Here is a 24015-nt window from a genome sequence, read left to right on the forward strand (position 1 = left end):
TGATGAATAGCTTAATAAATATAAACAGAGGGATGGTACTAGTTGCAACCCTGCACCCCATAAACCCTTGCATGTCACAGCATGTCATGCAGGGGGAAGCATCATGTTCTCTTCTACCAATTAACCAATATATTCACCATTAAATTAATCCCGTTGTGGCTCTGCTTTATTACAATGCAAGTTCACTTAAGTACTAATGAAAGGAACAACCAAAAAGACAGGCAAATCTATGCTTATTTGTTCTATTGTTTTTGCCTGCAGTTCCCCAATAATTGGGACTATAATTTGATTCATTTTCATATTGATTGAGCAGCAGTGCTCTAGTGTCAGTGGTACAAATGACACCCTGCCCATTAAACCTGCATTTTAAATTGTGATGTCAAGAAACAATATAACAGCTGTGCCTTTGCTTGGATTTGGTCACTCCAATGTACGGGCAGGGAGGAGAAAAGTCAGTGTATCTTCCATAGGGTTAGTGATTCATCTTCATCCTACTGATGGTTCCTGTGAAATTGGAATGCTTGGTCAGTGCTTTCTACCATAGCATATCTATCCACACAAATCCTAGTTTATTGAACAAAGACTGTAGTCTGAGAACAGAAGTGAATGCAGGGGGGGGGGAGTCAAAATTGAAATCATACATGTGACTTTTTCTGTGGAGAAATTCAAATTTTGAAGGTTCACTTTCAAGGCAGGAGATAATTTGATTGCAGATGAATCAAGCATTTGCATTGTTTGCTTTGGAGGCCTAATTGTTGGATTGTGAGGGCTTTGTTATGCCCACATCCCTATTAAATTAGCAGAGTACACAAAGGCTGTTGTGCACAGAGAAGCCCATCCAAATCTCTGTGTGTGCCAGGAACAAAATTGCTGGGAACCTTTTGTCTATTTAACTAATATACTTCATTTATTGTAGGAAATCCATTTCTGGTTAGGATAAAGTATAGTTGCCTACCTATTCTAACTAACTAGGATGGAGGGAGATCCAGGACATGCGTCCTTCCCTCATGGTGGCAAGATGGAGAAGAGTGGCAGTGTGTGTGAGGAGGGGAGGAAGAAGCAGGAAGGAAGGAAGTTTCCCTAAGAGTAGCAATCTACACATCAAAGGGCTAGGTCAGAGCAGTAGAGAAAGGATGCCCCAGTGTCTTGTCCCCTCTATCTCTCTGAGTCACTAGTCTTGTCCCCCTCTGGAGTCTGAGGTTAAGTGACAACACAAAGTCCTTCACTTCCAACAATAATGACCCTCCAGTAAGTAGGGATGCCAGCCTCTAGGTGGGACCCGGGGATCCCCTGGAATTACAGCTCATTTCCAGATTACAGAGATCAGTTTCCCTAGAGAAAATGGATGCTTTGGAGGGAAGACTCTATGTACCCCACTGAGGTCCCTGTACTCCCTAGGCTTCACCCCCAAATCTGCAGTAGTTTCCCAGCCTGGAGACAGCAACCCTCCCCCCCCCAACCCCCTGCTAGTAGCCAGGGAGACCTGGCAACCCTACCAGTAAGTCACATATCCAGTGATTTATAGAGGACCCATGTAGCCCTGATGAATCCATTGTAAGCAGTTCAATCCTAATCATACTTATTAGGGGTAAGTCCCATGGGATTCCCTAATAAGTAAGTGTAAGCTTACATCCTTTGTCTGGGAAGGAAGCAGCACACAGACCATGGTCTAGCAACTAGGGTTGTCAGGTCCCTCTTTGCCACTGGCGGGAGGTTTTTGGGGTGGAGCCTGAGGAGGCCGGGGTTTGGGTAGGGGAGGGACTTCAATGCCATAGAGTCCAATTGCCAAAGTGACCATTTTCTCCAGGTGAACTGATCTCTATAGGCTGGAGATCAGTTGTAGTAGCAGAAGATCTCCAGCTAGTACCTGGAGGTTGGCAACCCTACTAGCAACCTAGACCACCTGAGCAAACACTCAGAGCCCTGAAAGGAATCACCCTGTCGACTGGCCAGGACCTAGTTCTCCTTGTTTTGGCATCAGAGGATCTGCAAAGAAACCATTTTAAGACAAAGTACATGCCAAAGCATATATCCTTTAAGAAGTCACTAAGAAGAGGCAAATTTAGTTCAAACTGTAGGGACTTCATTCAGGTTTGTCAGGAAAAGTTGTCTGGGTTATCAGTGGTCCTACAAACCATGTCCTGCTAATTTTTCTGGTAGTTGTTCATTTGAGACCTATTGATCTGTCTTTACTAGCTCCCTGACAAGCATCTAGCTGCTGTTTTCCAGCTGTAAGTGACTTCAGTTGACTTAGAAGGGTATAGCTCTGCTTCAGATAGAACTTCCAGTGTATCATAGAGGATTCAGTGTTGGAGTTACAGAAGGGAATCCCTGTTCAGCCATTGAAGTCACAGGGCTAGTCATTTTTTACTCTCTTCCTCACTTAGGGTTGCCAGGTCCCTTTTTGACACAGGTGAGAGGTTTTTGAACCTGAGGAGGGAAGGGTTTGGGAGGGGAGGGACTTCAATGCCATAGAGTCCATTTGCCAAAGCGGCAATTTTTTCTCCAGGTGAACTGATTTCTATCGGCTGGAGATCAGTTGTTACAGCAGGAGATTTCCAACTACTACCTGGAGGTTGGCAGCCCTATCCTTACTGTATTGTTGGGCACATAAAATGTAAAGAAAATGCATAGTGTGGGATTTGGAAAAGGAATTTTAATCTGGCAAGACTATGGAGAGTTTTTTTTAAAAAAACTATGATTTAGCACAGTGTTACCCGAAGAGCTAGGAGTGGTTATACATGTGCAGTCTCCACATGCACGGCCCCTGACCCTAGTATAGAATCTTACATCTGAGGATACACAGGTGGTGACTATGGGGGGGGGCAGCCTTTGATTTGAACTAAATTTGATCTTTATTGAATATTGAGGTAGACAGAAAGGTGAAAGATAGATTTCCAAATGCAGTGCAATAAAATAAAAAGAATTCTGGGAATGCATTGAAAAGGCAATCAAATACACACGCTGGGGAATACAATGGGGAATGATTAAAGAATGTCTAGTGGAAGGGGTCCCACTCACAGCTAGCCCAAGGAGAGCCCATTCATGAATGTATGTGTTGTGTCCCCAAGGGGGAAAAGCAGGAGGAAGAGGAATGTTGTGGATGGAGGGAGAATGAGGCGGAGAATCAGAGGAGGAGAGGGGCAAAGATAGAGCATGGGATTTTGAGGCTTAGCTGAATATGGCTAGGAGTAGGGAGTAGAGAAAAGTGCCATGTTGCCCAAGAGCAAAAGGAACAGGGAGGAGGAGTGCATTGCCACTGGGAAAGGGGCGATAGAGAGACTTCTGGAATGGGGCTCTGAGCAATTAGAGGAGGGGTAGAACAAGCGAAAGGAACATGTGGGAATCTGGCTGAGAAAAAAAGATGCAACAGAAAGAGATGAGAGAGAGAAAATGATGGGGATAAAACATGATGGAGGGTTAGGGTTGCCAACTTCCAGGTACTAGCTGGAGATCTGCTGCTATTTCAACTGATCTCCAGCCAATAGATATCAGTTCACCTGGAGAAAAATGGCTGCTTTGGCAACCGGACTCTATGGCATTGAAGTCCCTCCCCTCCCCAAACCCCACCCCCCTCAGGCTCTGCCCCAAAAACCTCCCACTGGTGATGAAGAGGGACCTGGCAACCCTATGAGGTCTGTATGTCACGTGATCTGAAGTGTGAGCATAGTTAAGAGTCATAGTGGCTAAAATGTCATTTGGGGAGAAGCTGAATGCATAGTCACAGTGGCAGATGTAATGTTCTTGGGGTGGGGTTGGACCAAATGAACCAAAAATGCTGGACTTGCCAGGGCATGTTAAACTCAAAATTCACACCATGTCATTAATCAGCTATGGCTTTATGATGATAATGTTTTACCTAATTCAGTGAGGCATTCCACTTACTCTGTATGAATGTAAGGGAGAAACAATGCTGCTTCTCCCCCATTCACTGCCCCCATCACTAAAGGGGTGGTATGTATTATCCATTTTCACCCTTCCAACATTGCTCAACAGGGGCTCTCCTTCTCAAGACACCGGTTTACTCAATGAATGTCACAAGAACAAACGGTTTGGGTAAAATAAAGATAATTTGTACCTGTTAAAGAAAGAACCATATACTCAGAGGAATTAATTGGTCATTGTCAAGAGTTGTAGAAGGCCTTTAATCAGCTTAATGATCCAACTAATACTTGAACTTTGATGAATAGCTCTAGAATAACTCTGAGACTGAGCAAATGTATTCTGTTTGAAAATGTAAGCCCCTCTTTAGAAAAAATGGACAGCTCAAAACAAATCAAGGGCTTAATTTTTTAAATCAGATTATGGTTATATGCTTAATGTAGTGTTCTGTATGAGTTATTCAGCAGTAATGTAATGTTCTTATTTATATTCATTCATATGCACTGTTTTCTTTGTGAGATACTGCCTTTGTGTTTTTGCTTATGCCTTTTCAAATATTGAGAATCATACCTCATAGCTAGTACTTTAGTGGTTAGAATAAAGATGAGGCTGGGCTGATGGGGTAAAATTTGTCATTTATAATGTCTAGCTTTTCCCAATTTTTTGTTATTGATTGGGGGACCTAAAGCAGCTCACAGTGTTCACAGTGGAAAGTGTGTGGCCTGTACCTAGGCATGAGCAACTATTTTCAGGAATGGAGCCTGAAGAACTCAGTCAAATCGATGTGATGAGAGATGGCATTCTAGACCTACTGGGAAAATTAAAAACTAATATGTCTCCAGGTCCCAAATGCATACACCAAAGGTTTCTTAGCTAACTCAAATGTGAAATGCTGTTGCTATTAACCAGTATATGTAGCTTGTCACTAAAATCAGCCACAATACCAGAGGACTGCAGAGTAGCAAATGTTATGCTATTTTTTTTTAAAAAAGGAATCTAGACCAGGAAATTACAGGCCAGTTAACCTAACGTATGTCCCAGGCAAATTATCAGAAACTATAATTATTAGGCACATAGAGGAACCAAGCCTATCGAGGAAAAATCAGCATGGATTCTGCCTCACCAGCCTTTTGGAGTTCTTTGAGAAAGTGAACAAACATGTAGATAACAGTGATCTGGTTGACATTATATACTACTATGTAGTATATTTAGTAGTATATTTAGCAGACTACTACGTAGGTTTAGCAGTCATGGGATAAGACTATCAGTACTCTTTCGATAAAAAATGGGTTAAAAGAGAGGAAGCAAAGAGTAAAGGTAAAGGTCCCCTGTGCAAGCACTGGGTCATTCCTGACCCATGGGGTGACGTCACATCCCGATGTTTCCTAGGCAGACTTTGTTTACGGGGTGGTTTGCCAGTGCCTTCCCCAGTCATCTTCCCTTTACCCCCAGCAAGCTGGGTACTCATTTTACCGACTTCGGAAGGATGGAAGTCTGAGTCAACCTTGAGCCGGCTACCTGAAACTGACTTCCGTTGGGATTGAACTCAGGTTGTGAGCAGAGCTTGGACTGCAGTACTGCAGCTTACCACTCTGCACCATGGGGCAAAGAGTAGGTAGGAATAAATGTACAGTTCTTGCAGTGTGATGAAGTAATTAGCGGGGTCCCACAAGAATCTGTATTGGGGCCAGAGCTATTTAATTTGTTCATAAATGATCTGGAAAAAGGGAGTGAGCAGTGTAGTGGCCAACTCTGCAGGTTTCAGTATGGTGAAAGCCAAGGCTGACTGTGAAAAGCTCCAGGAGGATCTCCACAAATCGGGTGAGTGGGCAACTATGCAGCAGATGAAGTTCAGTGTTGGTGAATGTAAGGTGATGCACACTGGAACAAAAAAATCCCATCTTCAAGCATAGGCTAATGGGGTCTGAACTTGCTGAGACTGACAGGGGAAAAGATCTTTGGGGCATAGTGGATAGCTCACTAAAAATGTCAACCTAGTATGCCACAACCCTTAAAAAATGCAAACTCTATGCTGGGGATTATTGGGAAAGAGACCGAAAAAAACCCCAATCAATACTATAATGTCCCATTATCGATCTATGTTGCAGCCTTACTTGGAATACTGTGAGCAGTTCTGGTCACTATATCTCAAAAAGGGCATTGTAGAGTTGGAAAAAGTACAGAAGAGGGCAACCCAGTTGATCAAGGGGTTGGAGCATTTTTCCTATGAGTTGAGACTGAAGAGTCTGGGACTTAACATCTTAGAAAAGGGATGAGTAAGGGGGAACATGATAGAGGTTTATAAAATTATGTATGGGATAGAGAGATGGACAGAGAGAACATTTTCTTCCTCTTCTAAAATACTGGAACTCAAGGGAATCCAATGAAGTTGATAGGCAATAGCCTCAGGATGGATAAAAAGGAATTAATAAATCTATCTGTGCAATAAATCTATCTGTGCAATCCTAAACAGATTTACACCCTTCTAGGCCCATTTACTTCAATAAGAGCCCTGTGGCACAGAGTGGTAAGCTGCAGTACTGCAGTCCAAGCTCTGCTCACGACCTGAGTTTGATCCCAACGGAAGTTGGCTTCAGGTAGCCGGCTCAAGGTTGACTCAGCCTTCCATCCTTCCGAGGTCGGTAAAATGAGTACCCAGCTTGCTGGGGGTAAAGGGAAGATTGCTGGGGAAGGCACTGGCAAACCACCCCATAAAAAAAGTCTGCCTAGGAAACGACGGGATGTGACGTCACCCCATGGGTCAGAAATGACCCGGTGCTTGCACAGGGGACCTTTACCTTTAGGCCCATTTACTTCAATGGATTTAGGCTATAAGTCTGTTTAGAATTGCGCTGTGTGTGTAGGATAGTGCTGGGAAAGGATTAGCTAGCTGGGCAATAATAGGATGCACATTTTAGCATCTCTCATCCTTTCTGTTACTTTTGTTTTCAGTAACTGTCTGCCTGCTGGGTTGTACTGCTTGGAGTCCTTAATATAGAATTCCTGTTGAAATAACCATCGCTATGAGTGCCGGTGCTCTGGAAGGAGAATTTAGAGTTCCCAGATGTAACATTACAGCTTTTGGGCAATGCAGGAATCTTCAATTCTTGACTGTACATCAGGGGAGGAGAGACAGGAGAGCGTGAAACTGCTGAGGCTTATTCCCATAATGACAATGCATATTTATCATTACGTCTGAATTCAGCCTGCATTTTTCTCTGTTAGGTACCATAACTTCTCCTTCTTCCACATTTCTGTCATTTTTCTTCACGCAAGCAAGGGGGCTAATTCTGCTGTTGCCCCTCCCGCCTAGCTCTCTGCGCTTTACTGTTTGAAGCCCAATTTCGTTGAAATGTTCTGATAGTGAACTGAGTCAGGCTGGGGGGGAAATGTTGAAAGAAATGAAGAAGAGTGTAGGGTGCAAGAAGGACTGGAGTTTAGATCCCCTCATCTGGATGCTCTATGTTTGCAAGTTGATCACCCAGGGAAATCTTCTTTTCCACCATAAATGAACTTGCAGAATCTTTTTCCATACAAAGACAAACGGTCTTCTTTGCTGCTGTTGCTACCATCCCTTCCTTTCCAGTCTGGCTCTGTCAGTAAGTGTGGCTAACCCTTACTGCAGTCACTTCCTGGCAAAGCATGGTAGTAATAAGAATGAGAGCTGCTGCACTCACAGCCAAACAAGAAAGAATGGAGAAAAACAGCAGATGCCAGAACCAGAGAGGAAGGGGAAAACATGGTAGAAGGAGTGTGTGTGTGTGTGTGTAAAGTGCCTTTGAGTCTCAGCCGACTTATGGCGACCCCTTATGGGGTTTTCATGGCAAGAGACTAGCAGAGGTGGTTTGCCAGTCCCTTCCTCTGCACAGCAACTCTGGTATTCCTTGGTGGTCTCCCATCCAAATACTAACCAGGGCTGACCCTGCTTAGCTTCTGAGATCTGACGAGATCAGGCGAGCCTGGGCCATCCAGGTCAGAGCGGTAGAAGGAGTAGGGCTGTGCATATTGGGTTTAGCGACCCGAAAATAACCCCCCAAAAGGCATTTCAGCTTTTTCCATGTTTATTTGGGGCCGAATATTGAAATAGAGAATAAAGCCTAAGCCGGATAGTCTATCACCGAATCAGCTGAATAGGTATTTGGCTTATTTGGTCTTTTACTTTAAGGGATTTTTTTTAGGAGATATGGGGTGCATGTGTATTTTTAGAGGTAGAATTACCAAATTTTCAGGGTAGCTGCAAGGGACTCTCATTGCATGAACCTCAAAGTGTGATAAAATTTGGAACAGGAGGTCAGATTGTATGTGCCCCTGAATGGGTCACCCCCTTCTCCATGGAAAAGCTTTGAAAAAACTCCCATAGGTTAAAATGAAGCTGATTTTTTTTCAAAAAACCCTAAAAAAGCCAGAATACCCATTTACTGATTTGGGTATTCAGCTTATTTCAGGTTTCCTGAAAAAATATCAGGTCCAATAAATCTGAAGCCCTGACCTGGATGGCCCAGGCTAGCCTGATCTCGTCAGATCTCAGAAGCTAAGCAGGGTCAGCCCTGGTTAGTACTTGTATGGGAGACCACCAAGGAAGACCAGGGTTGCTGTGCAGAGGAAGGCACTGGCAAACCACCTCTGCTAGTCTCTTGCCATGAAAACCCCAAAAGGGGTCGCCATAAGTGGCTGCGACTTGACGGCACTTTACACACACACACACACACACAATAAATCTGAAACCAAAATTTACGGATTTTTTTTTTTTTTGCGCAGCCCTAAGGAGAGAAGCAAGGGCTGTCACCAGCACAACCAGTAGGAGTAGGGTTGCCAAGTCCTTCTTCGCCACCAGCAGGAGGTTTTGGGGGCAGAGCCTGAAGAGGGTGGGGTTTGGGGAGGGGAGGGACTTCAATGCCATAGAGTCCCATTGCCAAAACGGCCATTCTCTCCAGGTGAACTGATCTCTATCAGCTGGAGATCAGTTGTAATAGCAGGAAATCTACAGCTATTACCTGGAGGTTGGCGGCCCTAAGTAGGAGGCAAGTGGTGAATAGGAGCAAGGAACCATTGTAAGTGGATGTGAGTATTTCTTAGGCCCTTAGAGAACACAGGAGACAATGCCTGAGCCTTGTGATGAAGACCTATTGGGCACCCAAGCTCTGGTTCCTGGGATGAAGGCCTTGGTTTTGCTTTCTTCATCACAGAGTGATTTTCTTAATATCCATAACTGTGTCCACTCAGGCTCACTACAGAGGTGGGTGTTTCGTCACACCTCTGTCCTTGCCTGCCTCCATCCTTGTCAAGGTCTCTGAACCTCTCCTCCTTGACACTTGCTCCAAGTCAGTCACAAGAAGGACCATATCCCCAGTCCTTTTCCCCTTCCATTGAGGAAATAGAGGTCATTCCAAATCACTTCCTGTTGGTCTGGAGGCCATGCTGCAAGCTCTGCTGCTGATCCAGGATACCGGCTGCCACAGTGGGCAAAGGAAGGTCTTCATTCTCTTTCTTCTTGGCTCGTGTAGCCTAGTATGCATGTTGGAGCATGCACACAAAGTGAAAGAAAATGATGGCACCCAGCAGTAGTTGACAGCAGACTTCCTGTTGAGCCATAGATGCTAAAAATGCCTGACCATGCTGACCACCAACTTCATCACAATGTAACACATATTTAGGCAACTTCCAAATTCTTCCACTCTAATAATGATTATTGAGTGTAATTAGCTGGCACCAGCTTTCTCTTGCATTCATATTCTAGATGTCTGGATTACTAAATCTTCAGTATTATCACAATGACAAGAAAACAGCAGAAAATGAACAGAAGTCATTAATTTTAATGCATTGGTCTGCTATTATCCACATATGTCTGTGTCAGCCATCACTTAAAAGGAAGTTGTTTATTTCAGTTACTAAAATTTTCAGTGGCAGAATGTTGTTTTCTACAAGTAGGGAAATAATGTGACTATAATTCGTTATTCACCGAGTCTCCATTTGACCTTTACATTTCCTCCTTAACATAAGAATCTAGCAATCTGGTCCATGCGAGTTGCATTAACTATGCAGTGGACTCAGCATTTAGCCTTCTGATTGTACATACAGCACCAGCTGTTCTTGAGATTAATGGTGGTCTAGGTAGAAGTGATAAAAATTTCATGGTGCTTTTATTGCTTACTAGGGTTGCTACAACCTGTGTTTGAAAAGACTGGCACTTGAGCTTAGGGCATTCAGATTTCCTTTTCTGCCCTGGTATATAAGGCTGGTATTGATGCCAGGACAGCTGGAGGAATCCTATGCAATGCCTTGTTCCTGAATACCCAGTCAGGTGAGTAGTCAGAGGACTACTCCAGAATTCTGGCGTTGTTGGTTCTGGTCTCTCCTCCTCCTTCTCTTTGCTATTTTTGGCCAATTGCTGGTTGAAAGGTAAGCTTTGTCTTCTTGCCACCCTTCAAATCCATGATGCCTGATTGACATCTTGGCCATCTTCTGGGCTTGGAGTAGGGGTCCCTGGGTGTGTGTGGGGGAGGTAGTTTGGAATTTCCTGCATTGTGCAGGAGGTTGGATTAGATGACCCTGGTGGTCCCTTCCAACTCTATGATTCTATGACACATGAGTGCCTTTCCAAGTACGGTTTTCAGGCGTTGACAGGAAGTGTGCAGTTGTATGCAGTTTCGCAAGTGTTCAGTTTTGTGTTCCCTTGTTGCTATCCATTGCCTGGCTGAAGGCTGGTACCCTCATGCCCCAGGCACCCAAAGATCTGAACTCTAAATGGGAGAGGTCCTGGTGGTTCTATTGGTATTACCTTTGCTGAGTGAGCTATAGAAACACGTGAATGCTCTGGCTGAAATGACCATGTTTTCTTCACTGAGTGTGCCCGTGGCAAAAGGGAACTTGGTGACTCAAACATCCATCTGTAGAGCTTCCTGGAATATATTCACATCACACCCCTGAGGATGCTGTGCTTCCTTCCTTGCTCTTTTTTGCATGTGAATAGTGGTTGCTTGAATTCCTAAGGCATTGCTGCATCAGCATGCATTGGTTGGTTGGCACAGGAGCACTGTTAACATGCTACTCCATTATTGGGATGTTTCTACGGAATCTGTTCCTTGGTAAGGATTTTTTCTTTCACCTTCATGTGCTCAGATGGGCAAACACAGGACAGTGTCTAGCAGCACTTGGCAGTCCGAATATATAACATATTTATGAAACTAAAACGGATTGGTGAAGATGGGACAATTCTCTTTTATACATGATTGGCCAGGGAAGTCATGGTGAATTGGCATGTCATTATAATCTAGAGTGTAGGGCTGTCAGACTCCAGGGGGAGATCTCCCAGAATTACAAGTTATCTTCAGACTACAGAAATCGGTTCCCTGCAGAAAATGGCTTCTTTGTAGGGTGGACTCAATGGTATCACATCCCAAATGTTCTCTCTCCCCTCCTTAAACTTCACCCTCCCCAGGTTCCATCCCCAAATTTCCAGGAATTTCCCAAGCTAGAGTTGGCAGCCCTAGGTGTTATGTAAGCAGCTGCTGTGTCTTCATATTACATTTTTTCAGTCGTGTGCATTATGGCAGCTTTTCAGCAATTTGGCAGCATTGCAACTCAGCAAGATGTTCACAGCTTTCAAGAGCACCCAAAGACAAGTGGGAAGCGGAAACAGTCTAGCTTTTGCCCAGGATATTCCAAAACGTTAAAAAGACTATGAGGTTTGTGTCTACTGATGCCACAGCACAATAACAGCATTGCCATGCACCTTTCTTCATCCTTTTGGTCAATCTAATTTCCTTGAAGAAGCATTGACAACAGGCTTGGAGAAACTTTGGAGAACCAAGTCAACAGAGAGCGAGAGATGATCAGTAACTGGAACGCGATGAAAATACTTGCTAGTTCATGTTAAGGGGCATGCTTCTTTGTACAATTTATACATTCTGTCTGTGAGATGAATGGGTCAGAACTACTCAGTCTTAGGGTTGCCAGGTCCTTCTTTGCCACTGGTGGGAGGTATTTGGGCCGGTGTCTGAGGGTGGGGTCTGGGGAGGGACTTTAATGCCATTGAGTCCAATGGCCAAAGGGGCCATTTTCTCCAGGTGATGTGATCTCTATCGGCTGAAGATCAGTTGTAATAGCAGGAGATCTCCACATAGTACCTGGAGGTTGGCAACCCTTCTCAGTCTGAAGGTTAAACACATTTAGTCAGAAAAATGTTACATAAAGAATCAGATCAAACCAGCCTGTTGAACTGCTTATCTTTCCTCCCAAGCATGTCTTTCCTCAATCTTTCTCCATACCCTTGACCACCTTGCTATTCACCCTGTCGACCAAGCATGCAGCCTTGGCTTTATCTTTGATTCCTCCTTAACTCCCCCTTTTAGTCACTCACCAGGTGGTGCCGTTTGTGTCCGTACAACACTGCAAAAATGAATCCTTCTGTCCTCTCAGTGAAAACTCTAGTTCATTCTCTGGTCATCTCCTGCCCTTGATTATTCCTGCAATAAAGTGACATTTTACCCCAGGTATCTGTGTAAAAAAAGTTCCATTTTGCTATGTGAATGCTGAATTTACTCTCTGTAAATGCCCATACGGGTAGTTCTAAAGCTGAAGAACCTGGTTTTTCTTTCTCAGTTTTAACCTACAAATTTGACAGTATGTCTCTTTGTATGTGAATGAAACTAGTCTGGGAGTAGGGCTGCCAACAGGCCTGGAGAAAAATGTTATGTCCCTCTTATAGAGAGTTTATGTGCAGAAATGGGGAGCTAAAGCTTTTCATAGCATGGAGGTAAATATCATCACCTGATCAATAACATTCAATTAAGACCCTGTTAAAGGGACACAATTTTTTTTAAAAATCCAGGCAGTTGGCAACCCTACCTGGGAGATGTTTTTGTTTTCCACTGGTGATCTTTTGTAAGGTAAAGCAGGTGTGTGGTTGTATTTTTGGGGGGGGGGGCAAGGAAGAAGGTTTTATTTGGGAGTTGAGAAGAGACATCTTGGGTACTCCGAAGGAGATGGATACAGGCACACAGTCTGAAAAGAGGTAGCCAGTGGAGGAAGGTATATAAAAAAGGGTTGGAACAGAGCCTGAACAACAACCCATTAAGATATTTCTGCCTATCATAGGAATAGACTTTAGATCTAGGCTATTCCATTAATGCTGCAGCATACTCTTTTCCACAGTATGATTTTGCTTGTTGAACCAATGAATACGTATATAACTTGTTTTCTGAAAAAGGAGTCATTTGGCGCAGGATTGGTTCCAGGTTTTTGTAGGCCCTGGGCGAAAGACTATAACTGGGCCCCTTTTCTCACTTTGAGTCCCTGTTGGGAAGAAAGACAGGGTACAACTGACTTGGTCAAGAGTATACAGTGAGCCTAGATTAAGGCTAAGTGATGAAATTTTTAAAATGTAGCCTTAAGTGTCCATGTCTAACACTAACATCAAGTAGTTCTCACTAATCCCTTTTCAGTTCCAATATAACACATGCTGTTGGTAAATCAGGTAATATAATTACTGGATGGTGTGTTACGACATGGAAAAGAATGTGATCGCATGGTGTTTTGTTCACTGAGCCAGTGAGTTGTAGTGGTTAAGTGTGGCGGACTCTAATTTGGAGGACTGGGTTTGATTGCCCACTCCTTCACAAGAAGCCTGCTGGGTTACCTTGGGCCAGTCACAGTTCTCTCAGAACTTTCTCATTCCCACCAACTTTACAAGGTGCCTGTTGTGGGGAGAGGAAGGGAATGTGATTGTAAACCACTTTGAGATTCCTTAAGGTAGAGAAAAGCAGGGTATAAAAACTACTCTTCTTCACACTTAGAATATAAAAATTAAATCTCATGGGCTCTATAAAGTACCGACAGCTGTTTTATGGATTATGAATTTTTGCCTTCAATTTTTTTTTTAAAAAAAGGGTTCTTCTAACTTTATTCAGATTATATATAACATTTCAGATTTTGGTTTCTCCTAGAAGCCTCAGTCTAACACTGAGTTACAGATATCAGCATATTAGTTCTTTGATTATGGCATATTTGTTGCGCCTATAAATTTTGTTTGCTGGAGAAAGTATCCACCTCAACTTAGTCATTATTCTATTTTACGGATTTCACACTTTCTCAAGGAATTTAGTTTCTTCAGTCAAATTATTATTGTTGGTTTGTATGAAGTTATTTTCTATAGAGTCCATTATTTCCATAGAGTTTACTTATGATCTCTGCACATTTTTTCACACTCCTAGCAACAGAGAAACTAACAGAGAAACTATTCTTTTCCTGTAGCATCAAGAAGTAAATGGAGCTGAAACCAACCGTGTTGTGTTGTAACACATAATTGTATGTGTTGGAACCAGCTAGGTTAATAGTAGTAATTATGGATCGCAAACATTCCATGAATTCTACAGTTTTCTGTAGCTTAACATCCTCACACTCATGTTAATGCATTTCCCCTCAATTATGAATTGAAGTTAAATATTATTCATACAGATGTTTGTAGGACACTGAATCCTGAACCTCCTTGGACTATTATCGCACAAGATGTTAAAAAGAGCCTTTGATTCTCACTCCACATTTGTGGCACAAGAGGATGTTGTTAACATTAGTGAAATTCTGAAAGAGAGCAATCTAAACAAAGAAATAATTTCAGACATATGTCTGCAGACATCATTTGGGGTATATGATGCTCTAGGGTTGCCAAGCTCCAGGTGGTGGTTGGAGATCTCCTGGGATTACAACTGATCTCCAGGCGGCAGAGATCAGTTGACCTGGAGAAAATGGCTGCTTTGAAAGGTAGACTCTATGGGATTATTAAGTCCCTCCCCTCCCCAAAACCCACCCTCCTCAGGCCCCACCCCCAAAATCTCCAGGTATTTCCCAGTCTGGAGCTGTCCACCCTAGATGCAGCCCTTCAAGAGTGCAGTGTTTTATGAGAAAGTAGGGGGTCATTTAGTATTTATAATTGGGGGGAAAAAAGGAATTGGCAGAGCTCTGGGAACATGAAAAGTGCTTTCCAGCCCCAGTCCCTGCATTTTTAACCAGGCTCCTTGACCAAACCTTAAAAAGAAAAACCTCTTGAATTGCCATGACTATGGGTATTAAAGGCTTCCGTAGATGCCTGATTAATCCCCTCATTAAAAGAGCCACAGTATTAGCAGGGATAAAATGTTGATAGCATGAATAGAGCAGCCTTCATGTAAGGGAGTGCATGGTTAACTGAGAACAATCATGAATATAAAAAGAAAAGATACTGTAAACAGAAACAAATTAAACATGTGCACAACATTTAAAAGGTAAATAGAAGAAAACATATAATGTAAAAGGCAACAAAATTAAAAAAAATTATAGTCTAGATGTAAAGCTAATTAGGTTTCTAAGGCACGTTGCAAGTATAATCTTTGTTTTCAGCTATTTCTAAGACGGTCTCAGGTCTTGCAGCGCCTTCACATAAAAAGGCAGGAAACTCAGCTATGCTTGCTGGACTCTTCTAAAGATATCCATAGGTTCTACATACTCTATAAATGCAATCCTAAGTAGACTTAAATCTTTCTAAACCCATTATATTCAATAGATTTAGAAGCGTGTAACGCTGTTTAGGAATGTACTGCAAGCCCCTGCCAAGTATTTAATTAATTTTTCTCTGATATTCTTAACGAACTACTAAGGGATCCAAATGTGATCCCTTGCTGGGATCACATCCTACTGGATTGACTGGAAAGTCGGTCCTTTTAGTCAATGAGTGAAACAGTTGGGAGAGCCAATCAGAAGGAGTACTGCCAAGGAAAATAATTCAAAGTAATGATTAGGATGTCCATTTTGTGGAGGTAGGTTATTCACCTATTTAGGGACTGGCATGGAGGAAAGGAAAACTGTTATCCCGGGGAAGGGTAGACTGGTGTAAAGGTCTACACATTTAAGCATGCCTACACATGCAGGTCCCACACCCTGGCTGCAGAGATCTGTTAGGGGCTGTGGCTCAGTGTAAGAGTCTCTATGGATGTTTTGCATCCAGAAAATACCAGATTCAGTCCCAGACATCTCCAGTTAAAAGGACTAGGCAAAAGGCAACGTGAAAGACCTCTGCCTGAGATCTCGGCGAGCTGCTGCCAGTGTGAGTAGACAATACTGACCTTGGTGGGCTCATGGTCTGATTCAGTGTAAGACACCTTCATGTATATGCACAAGTCTTTGTATACACAGACATGACTAGAGGTGATGCCCCTCCTGGAAAGAGACAGGCATAGCTGCTTAAATAAATGTTGATCTTATTAATTAAATGATCTACTGATCTAACAAAAAGTAGCAATGAAGAGAAAAGGCAGTTCAAAATCAAGGAGTGATTTCAAAAACAGATCTGGCTGACCAAAATGTAAGAGTAATTTAAAAACAACAATTAATGGGCAAATCAACAGTAAAACGTGAGAGGGGCTGTGGCTCAGTGGTAGAGCCTCTGCTTTGCATGCAGAAGGTCCCAGGTTCAATCCCCGGCATCTCCAGTTAAAGGGACTAGGCAAGGAGGTGATGTGAAAGTCCTCTGCCTGAGACCCTGGAGAGCTGCTGCAGGTCTGAGTAGACAATACTGACTTTGATGGACCAAGGGTCTGATTCAGTATAAGGCAGCTTCATGTTCAATTCATTCACGGCAATTCTGAAAATGCAGCAATCACTTTTCAGTTGCAAAATCCCTAGTGTCCAATTCTAAAATGCCCACATGTGCTCTACCCATAGCTAGTCCAGAAGAACACACCCAGCAGAAGTGATATTGTGCATGTACCAAATGGAATGGTGAAAGTCAGTGGATAGGATGGGAGGGGGGAGGAAGGAAAAGAAGATGGCCTTGAGAGGGTAGAGAGTGAGTGAACTGGAGTAAGCCAAAAGGGGTGCAGAATATTATGAGGAAGAGGGATGGTAAATTAGGAGTGGAAAGGAATGGGCAAGGGTGTGGGAAGTCAGGAGGATGTTGGAGTGTGGATGAGCCTGTCAGATGGGAGCACAGGAGAAGTGGAGAGGGGTTGAGATATGGAGCAGGGTGGGAGAGGACATGGAGGCAAGGTAAGGGATTAGGAGCAGAACAGGAGAAATTAGATGCGTACTCTACCTTCCTGAAGAGCATGTGTAGTCTTGTAGTCGTGGCAGAAGAAAGTCTGAGAGCAAAAACTAATTCAGAATTCTGGGGATGAGGAAATTACATTTATACCTAAAACTGAGACCCTTTTTTGAGAATGGCAAAAATGTTAATTTCAATGTTCTTGAGTTACTCTGGTGGGGATACTAATGGGGCAGAAGATGAACTTATCCTGCTGAGTAAATAATTAAGCTTCTGGGAATATTTTATTGTGAAGGATATTATTGATATTATTGTCTTGCAACCACAAATTATTCAGGCTGGTCTGGGTCTGATAGATCTCAAAGATTCACAGGGTAAATCCTTGGTTCGGCATGATTCATTTTTCCCAAGAGAACCTGGCAGTGTTATCATGAGATGCACTTGATTGCATGTAGTCCTGATCTGCAGCTGCAGCTGACATTGTCACGCAAAGAAAATTCCATGTACACATATTTGAAAACAGGTTTTCCAACAAGGTAGGGAAGAGAGAAAGATGTTGTCTATGGGTTGGGTCATCTTGACCACTGAAAATGACAGCCAAAGACGACTAGGGTTCCATTTGATACAGCGTTTTTTTTCTCTTCCACTTCTTGCTGGTAATAACACTCTTGACATAAATTAAAGAGATGTTGCTTTTATGTGCCATTTGTCTCTATACCATTAATAATAAAAATAACAAAAAATGATTTAAGTTTGTTAAATTAAACCAAACTCAAAACCAAACCAAAAATATTTTACCTACTCCTGTACATTTTCATTTTATTTTATTTTTGCTGTCAAGTCACATCTGACTCATGGTGACCCCTGGTAGGGGTTTCAAGGTAAGAGACATTCAGAGGTGGTTTGCCATTGCTTGCCTCTGTGTCCCAACCATGGTATTCTTTGGTGGTCTCCCATCCAAATACTTACCAAGGCCAACCCTGCTTAGCTTATAAAATCTGACAAGATCAGACTAACTTAGGTGGTTACCGCACTTTGTATTCCCAGCGATGTATTAAGAGTTTGAAAATGTTGTAAAAAACATTGCTTTAAAAGGTTTTTGGATACCATGGCTTATAAATGGTTGGAAGACGTCTTCACAGCTAAAGGGGCCAAACAAAGTGCGAACAGTTTTTTTATAACGTTTTCAAACTCTTATACATCACTGGGAATATCTAGTGCGGTAACCCCCTCTAGCTATCCAGGTTAGGACTCCTGTGTATTAAGTCATGCCAATGATGAGCTAAGCTGATAAAGGACAGGCCTTGTCTATACTGTGGGAAAGAACCCAGGAAAGCATTCAGAACAGTTTAGCTAACACTTCCTAAAGATGGCTTGTCTAGCACCCTTCAAGGCACATTTCAAGATTCGTGTTATGTTCTATCATACTTGTGTACTATGTACCACCCGTTCTCCCTGGTCTTTCTTCTGTGCCGTTTAGCCAATGAATAGGCTTACCAGGTCCCTCTTCTTCTTCGGTGGGAGGTTTTTGGAGTGGAGGGGGGATGTCACACGCTCCTAGAAGTGCTGCATTGCAAAGGACTGGTTTCCACTAAAACTCCCAGTTTGAGTGGTAAAGGCCTGTTGCGATGCGGCACTTCCGGGTGTAAAACGCACCACAAGGGGTCGTTTTCCATTCAAATGGCCCCTTGTGATGCGTTTTACACCCGCAAGTGCCGCATCGCAACAGGCCTTTACCACTCAGACTGGGAGTTTGAGTGGAAACCGGCCCTTTGCAATGCAGCACTTCCGGATGTGAACCAAAAGTGACCTGTCCCTGACTGCACAGATTGCCCGCCGACCCTCAGCTGGTCAGCGGGCGGCCAGGTGGATTGGCGGGGGTTTGCCCGCCACCACCTGGCACTTGACAACCCTACCAATGAAGCAAGTGAAGTTTATAATCCTGCTCATTTTCATTATTATTATCGTATCAGGCTGCCCCTCTTTGTCCTCCGCTTATCTCTACCTCCCTTAAAATGTGATGGTGCTAGTGAAGGAACTAGTTCTGCCTGTGTGGACAGGCAAGATGGTTACCAGCTGCCAGACAAAAATCACTCTACTGCTCATGCTTCCCCCCGCCACTAGAGATGCCAGCTCCAGCTTGAGAAATTCTTGGAAATTTAGGGGGTGGAGACTAGGGAGGGCAGAGTTTACGGAGAGGGGACTTCAAAAGTCATTTTCTCTAGGAGACTTGAGCTCTGTAGTCTGGAGATCAGTTGTAATTCCAGAAAATCTCCAGGACTTGTCTGTAGGTTGGCAACCAGCAACTCATGTTCTTTCTGACGCATCCAGGACACTATTTATGTCAGGCATCTTGGGACATTTCCCAGGGTACTCTATGGCTCAGTGTCTTGGGTCTGTCTGAAAGATTTCTGAGGAGCTGGAAGAGGCAAGAGAAGAGACATTCTTTGTCAGCCCGGGTTCAATGAAACCCTTTTGAATGTGGGAGCCTAACTCAACATTCGTACTTCATTAGGGCCCATTCCTTTGGCATGACTGCTGCCACTTTTCTGTCTTAGAAGACTGTTGTTGCACATCAGCCACTGCCCTGATCAATGAACTTGGCTACTCTGTAGATTAGCCTTCAGTTCCAGTTTTCTCAAGATAGGGAAAGACAATTAAGTTTAGAAACCCAGATGCTGCATATAAAGTTGCCAGGCTTCCTTATTACAGACTTGGGCTCTGTGCCATTGCACAACACAACAAGCAAACACTAAGCTGAACAGCGTTTCCTATTACTGTATTTCCCCTAATTAATTTTTCCTCTTAATGCAGCTGCTAAAGGCAAGGGGGCTCTCTGCACAACAAATGAAGCTAAAGCAGCAACTAATGCTAGCTGAAGAATATTTTTAGCATTTCTAACTGTTGACTACATTACTCTCTCTATCTCTAACTTGCTTCCCTGTCTTTCAATATAAGGAGAAGTTTAAAAAACAGTGAATAAACAAATACTTTTTTTCCCTGCTGTGTGTGTAGGTGAGCAAAAACCCTTCAAACCCTTTCCCTGTTGTATCTCTTTTTTGTTGTTTTCTCTCCTGTGGTTTCTGGATGACATTTTACCATTCTTTACTATGATGGTTGGCTTCAGCAGTATATTATTGGCATAGAATGGGGAGAAAGAAAAAAAGAAAATACTTCATTATAATATGTTTTAGCTTTCGTACTGCCACTTGTTAAAAGTAGAAAAGCACTTTGTAAATAGTATGAATAATAGTAATCCTATGTGTTGCTCTGAACAACAATAAGTGCACAGATTTAAGGGAACAATTTTTTTAATTTCCAATTTAGACAGTGACCTGTTACATGCTGGCTGAGTTGTGAAAATCCACAGGGTTCCAAGAACAATATTCTGTTTTTCTTCTTGTTGAAGTGGACTGCTCAAAGCATGCAGACAACACTAGGGATGATTTAAATCTCTCATTGGTTTGCCTTGATATTGAATAGTGGTGTAGTGGTTAAGAGAGGTGGTTTGGAGTGGTTGAGTCTGATCTGGAGAACCAGGTTTGTTTCCCCACTCCTACACACGAAGCCAGCTGGGTGACCTTGGGCAAGTTACAGCTCTGTTAGAGCTCTCTCAGCCTCACCCACCTCACAGGGTATCTGTTGTGGGGAGGGGAAGGAAAGGTGATTGTAAGCCAGTTTCAGTCTCCCTTAACTGGTAGAGAAAGTTGGCATATAAAAAACCAACTGTTTTTCTTCATCTCCCCTCCTCGCATTGTCTGCACCAAAGTGGAATGAACTTGATTACAACCATGTTATCCCACTTTGTATTTCCTTTGTACTCTCCATCAGGGAATATGTCTTTAATATTTTGTATACAAATTGTAAGGATTCTTATTGTATACAATATTATTATTGTACATACTACTTAAACAAATCAAAGGGAATTGACAAAAAAGCTACATTGTAAGCAAACACAAAGAAAAAATGAAAACATGGCAAAAATAAATGAATAAAAAGGTGAAACAAAGCATGGCACATTTGTATATCCCTCCCTGTTCAACATGTTATGAACAGACCATTCCCCATCATTAAAAGATGGGGACACCCCTGACTGAGTATCAGTCTGACTGTGTAGACCACCTGAGTTCAAGCTAAGGGGTTGGATTGCAGTGATCATGATCAGTAGGTGAGTGACTCCCAAAAGAAATTATAGAATGTTGAAAAGGCAAAGGAATACATAAAGGCTAGACTGGAGTTGCCACAGACTTGACATGATACTGGACTGGGGGAGATTTGCAGGGAGCAAGTATTGTGGTATTGTGGGTCAGGGACATATGAACTGGGTCAAAGAGTATAAAATGCAACATCCAGGAAAGTTTTGAAGCTACCAAAATAACCACAATTTCAAACAGTTTCTTTACTTTCTAAATGAAATTCAACAAGTTTTTGCTCATTTGCTACTTCAAGACACAGATGTTCAGCATATGGCTTTATAGGTCACATGAGTGCCTTCTGTTTGCATCCTAGAAGCAAAGATGGAGTGTGACACTTAGAAGAAGAATCAATAGACCGCTGGAAGTTGATCATAGAGCATAAGAGGCATTGTTAGGCATTCCAAGGAAATAATTCTGCTAGCTAAATTGGCTGAAGGTTAAATTATTATGTTTATTTTTAGAATCACCTTGTCAAAGGTTTGGCAGTCCACTGGATATTGCACTGAGGATGAAATCTACCATGAAAGAAAAGGGAAAGTGCTTTCTCTAGGTTTTCCTATAAGTGCAAAAGATAGAACGCATAATTGAAAGGAATGGGAAATGTGTGCTAAAGAAAACAAAATTAATTGCTAGTTACAGCACCGTGGAAACTAGATGAGTCTGTTTGGCAATTGTGAATTATCTATTAAATGGCTATTTCAAAGGGAGGTAAAAAGAGTAATCTTAGCCTAATAGGGATTGGCTTACAAATAAAGAAGAAATAGAATAGTTCATCATGTATGCATGTGTCTGTATACACACACACACAAGTATATTTTTATTGCTAGTCCATGCCTATTATATTAGGCGCTTTGGAATACAGGCAGGATATTGCTGTTGCAGTTGTCTTGTTTGTGGTCTTCCTAGAGGCACCTGGTTGGCCAGTGATTGAACAGACTGTTGGACTTGATAGACCTTGGTCTGATCCAGCATAGCTTTTCTTATGTTTTTTATGAGTAAGTCCCATTAAATAGACCTGAATAGAATTTTGAGTAGACTTGCTTAGGATTGTTCTTTCGATGTGTTGCTTAAATCTGTATAGTTTTCCATATGAATAAAACAGTTCTTCTGAAGGAAATGCATTGTTTCTGCAGTTTTTATATGATGAGTATATGTGCCACAACTGGTACCACCTTCAGAAGTGCTATATGTATGAGAGAGCTCAGAATGCCTATTCTACGATGATGCCCATGACAATTTTTTTGCAAGTTCCTGTACTTTAAAAAAAAAATGAATGGTGCCATCGTAAGCAGAGTTAAACCCTCATAAAAACATTGAAGCCAATGGACTTAGAAGTACATAACACTGTTTAGGATGATAACCTTTGTTTTAAAAATCGGCTGACTAATGAGCGACACCTTTGATTAAAAAAATAATAATCAGTTATTCAGTCCAGTATTAACTCTCTATAGCTATCCAAATTATTCATTACTTTGGATAAAAAAGGTAAAAAGGTAAAGGTCCCCTGTACAAGCACCGGGTCATTCCTGACCCATGGGGTGACATCACATCCCAACGTTTTCTAGGCAGACTTTGTTTACAGGGTGGTTTGCCAGTGCCTTCCCCAGTCATCTTGCCTTTACCCCCAGAAATCTGGGTCCTCATTTTACCAACCTCGGAAGGCTGAGTCAACCTTGAGCCGGCTACCTTAAACCAACTTCCGTTGGGATTGAACTCAGGTCGTGAGCAGAGCTTGGGCTGCAATACTGCAGGTTACCACTCTGCACCATGGGGCTCCTTACTTTGGATGAACATATAGATAAATTTGTGGGTAAAGGCAGAATATGCCCTTTGCATATGTTCTAAGTGTATTCATGGAGTAGATTGTGGGAGAGGGGTCATGCTGACTGGCTTTACACTGTTACTTGGCCTGTTGCCCAGTCCCTTTCCAGGTTCCATCTGCACAGCAGCGGGGTCCTCCGGAACTGCTAACAAGGAAAGCACTTTAAACTTGTGGTGGAAATTCTGGTGCCTGATCCAGTATGAGAAATGGTGATAACTTTGAGTTACGAGAAATGCCACCAAATAAGAAGTTAAATTCATATTTATGACATGTAACTAATCTACCATGTCTCCATGCAATTCGAATATCATTCATATACCTTTGAAGAAAATAAAACCAATGAGCTCAAATACATTCCAAAACTGGCATTTCATGTTGAATGATTATGGGAAGTGAAAGTCATTCTTCTATAATACTGCATATTAGATTATATAGAGTGCATTTAAGCTTTACGCTATCATGCCCCCTCCATCTCAAGCACACGTGTCAAGCATGGTTTGAACTTAACAGATCTTCTTATTTCATGATATTCATAGGGAGTCAGCAAGAGATTCCTTGGGAGATCTTGCAGAAGAATTTGCATTCCCTACAGAACTCAGCAGGAACTCAGGCGCTTTTGGCATCTGAAAATAGGTCTAATTTATATGCATGGCTTTTCTGCTAATTATGTTGTGATAAATTACCATGCCTTTAATATAATAATAGTGATTTGGTTGTACAGTAAATGTTAAATGCAAATCATCCAGTGCTAATGTTTTGAAACTGTTACATCGAACACTTTAATGAATTAGAACCATCAAACAATTCATAATTGTTTTGTGTAGTTCACTCAGAGCACAATCCAGAGTAATCCCTCTATCACCAGCATCTAATACATGCTTCAAATGCATTGTTTGCAAAGCAAACCAAGACAATGATCTGTGCAGAAATGAGGAAACAATATAATTCTGTGCTCGTTTTAGTTCCCCTCTTGGCTCTGAGATATAATGAGGTTTTGCGAAGGACACATTACTTGCTGTTTGCTTCTGGCTACCATAGTGATATGATGTACATTTTTGTTCGGAAAAATTTGCAGCACAAATTGCTTTCATACTTTTGACTTA

The 24015-nt window shown here is 42.4% G+C and overlaps 1 protein-coding gene across 1 annotated transcript in view; it reads left to right on the top strand.

Annotated features, from left to right (window-relative positions):
* The window catches only part of GABRG3 (gamma-aminobutyric acid type A receptor subunit gamma3), a 383085-nt gene that overhangs the window by 123580 nt on the left and 235490 nt on the right, over positions 1–24015 (top strand). The gene's annotated exons all lie outside the window — the stretch shown is intronic.

Source organism: Euleptes europaea, chromosome 16 (assembly GCF_029931775.1).
Source record: "Euleptes europaea isolate rEulEur1 chromosome 16, rEulEur1.hap1, whole genome shotgun sequence".
NCBI lineage: Eukaryota > Metazoa > Chordata > Lepidosauria > Squamata > Sphaerodactylidae > Euleptes > Euleptes europaea.